The sequence below is a fragment of the Hibiscus syriacus genome, unplaced genomic scaffold (genome assembly GCF_006381635.1).
Source record: "Hibiscus syriacus cultivar Baekdansim isolate YM2019G1 unplaced genomic scaffold, ASM638163v2 tig00110483_pilon, whole genome shotgun sequence".
Taxonomy (NCBI): Eukaryota; Viridiplantae; Streptophyta; class Magnoliopsida; order Malvales; family Malvaceae; genus Hibiscus; species Hibiscus syriacus.
Genome location: NW_024062759.1, coordinates 1,794,730 through 1,798,491, shown reverse-complemented (window position 1 = coordinate 1,798,491; position 3,762 = coordinate 1,794,730). Strand labels below are relative to the sequence as shown.

The following is a 3,762-nucleotide window of genomic DNA, read 5'->3' as shown; positions in this document are numbered from 1 at the left end:
AAATTATAATTTAAAAAACCCAATTCGAATTGCTTACCTTTGATCGGTTGGAATTACGACTGAAAAAAATATGTTAGATAAAAAAAATGTTAATATAATAATAATAATAATAATAATAATAATAATAATAATAATAATAATAATAATAATAATAAAGAACATAGATAAATAAAGATATAAAAATGAAAAAATGAAAATGAAAATGAAAAAAATAAATAAAAATAATAAAAAATGAATAAAATAAAAAAAGAAATAATAACAAAATTTTAAAAAACCGTAAAACAACATATCTGAATATGGACGAAATTAAAACATGCGTGAAATAAACAACAATAAATAACATAAAAAATAGCATTAAATAATAAAATAAATAAATAAATAAAGAGATTAAATCAATTCATTAAAACTTTAGCATGACTACAATGAAAAGGTAAACATGACCTCAAACCCGTAACAAGCAATTAACCCAAAATATTTTATACATAAAGAACATTAAGGGTTTTTTAACCCTATTTTCATTTGGCAGTCGACCAAAGCTCAAAACAAAAGAAAAAAGAGAGAAAACTTCTCTCTAAATGCTATGAGATTTCATGATATCTCAAGAACTGAACCAAAACTTTGATCTTAGGAGGATTGGGTACCTTTGATGCTTTTAAAGACTCTTTTGACTTTGGTGAAATAAACAAATGCCTTAAATGTAATATCTTGGCTCTTTTCTCTTTGGTATTTTCTCTCCGAAAAATACTCTAATTTTTGTATATCCCCTATGTTTCCTTTCGATTATTATGTGTTTCTTTCGAAACTGATGCCCTCTTTCCTTGGGTTCTTCCCTTTGTTTATAGGATTTCAAAACTCTATTTTTAGGTGCGGTTCAGAATTTTGTTTGGATTAAAACACTGTATTTATTGAGTTATGATTATTGATTGTGCAGAGAATCGGAGGAGTCAAGTTGAAATTTTGATCAGGACAAATGGTTGAGATAAAATGTTGGGAAAAAATCTTTAAATAGTTCAGTAATTATTTTTTAGATTAGGTTATTTTAAATAATAATTTCAAAACTGTAGAAAATATCTTAATTCAATAAATTTTTCCAACACCCTATTTGGGCCAGGAAGCCAGGTTATCAGAGTCTCCAGGTCAAAATACTTTAATACCCCTTTCGTGTAGTAGTAGACGTGTTGCGGATTTGTCATTTGCCATGTTTTATTATCATTGCGCCAAAATTTTAGAATGTGGCCTAGAAATTTACTTCATTATATATATATATGATCATATTGGACTGACTTTTATGTGTATATACATATATTCTATTATTTAAAAACGTTTTATATTCAGCAGTTTATTTAATCATCTTCTCATGTAATAAAATGGCAATCATATGTATACAATATACTACAACATTTAGAACATTAGATAAAGTAAATATTTATTCTCATATCATATTTCATTCATAGCATGCCAAAATACATCACACAGTATTACTATAATATGTATTTTTTTTTCTTTTTTCACAAAGTAAAAGCATATCACAAGCCATCCATTCATCCCATGCACCTGCAACACACACAAAAATCTATCAGAAGATGGAATCAAAATATATTCCTACTATTTTTTAGTAAATAATATAATTACATATAAATATATTTAAAAATAATGTAAAATCAAATTTCAAATTTATAAAAATTCACTGAATTATATTTACAATATTTTCTATATTATTCTCTCTTCTTACATATACTGTATCAAGGAAATGCCTAAATATTACGAAGATAAAATTTCAAAATTCTATAAATAAACAAGTATTTTCCTACCCTTTTTAAGGTTTATGTTTAAACTATAAAGTTAAAAAAATATTACCGGATACCACGGGGAGTGAAGGTCTAATCACTGTCGCTGCTGCTGTCATGACCACCTTCATGCCTCTTCTTCTCCTTCTTCTCTTCTCGCCCTCCTGACCATGTCCGTGGTACCGTCGCCATGGATCTTGTCCTTGATCTATCCATTAAGCCTTCTTTGTGCTCGCCATAGGCATGGCCTTGACCAGCCTCTCCCATGTACGTTGCCCCTGTCATGCCCGTGCATAACCATGGTCATGACCGGTCTCCCTTGTATTCTGTTCGGTCATGCCCGTGCCATAACCATGGCCATGACCGGTCTCTCCCTTGTATTCTGTTCCGGTCATGCCCGTGCCATAATGACCTTCTCCCTTGTGCTCGCCGCCGCCATATGTGTAGGCTTGGCCCTGGCCGCCTTCATGGTGACCTCCTCCCTGGTGCTTCTCTTCCTCTTCTTGTCAACCATGTGAAGGGTTTCACCGATCTTGTGCATGATTCCGACATTGTTGGAGATTGGTTTTCTTTTCTTTTCAACTTCGATTACTTTGAATTTGAGTGTGAATAAGTTTAACGATTTTGGTTCCTATTTATAGGCAAATTAAGGCAGGCGGGCGGGCGGGGAGGGGGGTTTACTTCATCAGTGGCGCTAGAAAGATAATTTTCTCTTCATTATTGAAGATTATCTTTGTCTACAACTCAAATTACTTTCATGCCCTTTCCGCATCCCCAACAGGATGTGGGTCCTCGTTTTGCAACGTGTTTATTTTTAGAAATTATTATTTATTAGAATTTATCAAATATTTAAAATAATATATTCTTTTAAAAAAATATATTACTTAATAATTAAATATGTGTATAGGTGTTCAGTATTGGCAAATTTTCAAGTCACGAACTTTCAACGTCCAAATTTATGATACATCGTGCACAATGTGTGTCCTCCATTATATTTATTTTTTATTTATTTTAATTATCTGTGAGTTTTGATGTATTAATTAATTTTAGGATAAATTATGTGTTATTAATATTAAGGTAAATATTCATTTTTATCATTGATATTTAAAAAATTATAAATCAATTAATAATATTATCGTTTGTTATAAAATAATAACTCAACGTTAATAACTATTAATAAGTATGATGAAAAACACACTCGAATCATTGACCAACACAACTGGACCGTTTTGACCGACTCCTCTTCTTTTTTTTTTTTCTTTTTCTTTCTCTTCACTTTTCTTCTCATCGTTTTAGCTCCCGGTTAAAGGCGTTAGCTTTAACTCCCTGTTTGTTGATTTCTTCGCTTATGTTATTAGCGTTCGTTGTTGCCGCCGACCACTTTCCCCGGTGTAGTTGCGACGACGAGGGGAGTTTTTGGAGCACCGAAGGCATCTTAAAGACTCAAAGAGTGAGTGATTTCTTAATCGCTGTCGCGTATTTCTCGATCCCTGTTGAGTTGCCTTACTTTTTCACTGCTTGAGTGTGCCGTTCAAATGGGTCCTTTTTCAGTTCATTGCCTTCATAGTGCTCTGCGGGTTGACTCACCTGCTCAATGGCTGAACCTACGGTCCACATCCGTTTTAACTCACGAGTGGCTCTCACCGTGTTCAAGATTCTCACGACGTTGGTCTCGTGCGCCATCGCCATTACGCTTATTACCCTCGTTCCTTTGCTTCTCAAGGTCAAGGTGAGGGAGCTTATGCTGTAGAAAAAGGCCCGGGGCCTCGACCGAAAAGTCGATATGATAACTAAACAGAATGAGATCGGTGCACATGTCCGAATGCTAACTCGAGAAATCCGAAAATCATTGGATCGACATACCATTTTGTACACGACAATGGTGGAGTTGTCCAAGACATTATGTTTGCAAAATTGTGTTGTATGGATGCCTAATGGGATCAAGATCAAGATGAACTTGACACATGAACTCAAT

At 33.2% G+C, this 3,762-nt stretch overlaps 1 long non-coding RNA gene across 1 annotated transcript; it reads right to left on the bottom strand.

The window, feature by feature from the left end:
• Positions 1–1,413: 1,413 nt before the first annotated feature.
• Positions 1,414–2,421, bottom strand: LOC120129148. Its single transcript, XR_005516709.1, has 2 exons — positions 1,858–2,421; positions 1,414–1,554 (listed from the first exon to the last, which is right to left on the bottom strand). It is a non-coding gene; the product is annotated as an uncharacterized LOC120129148 (long non-coding RNA).
• Between the last annotated feature and the right edge of the window lie 1,341 nt (positions 2,422–3,762).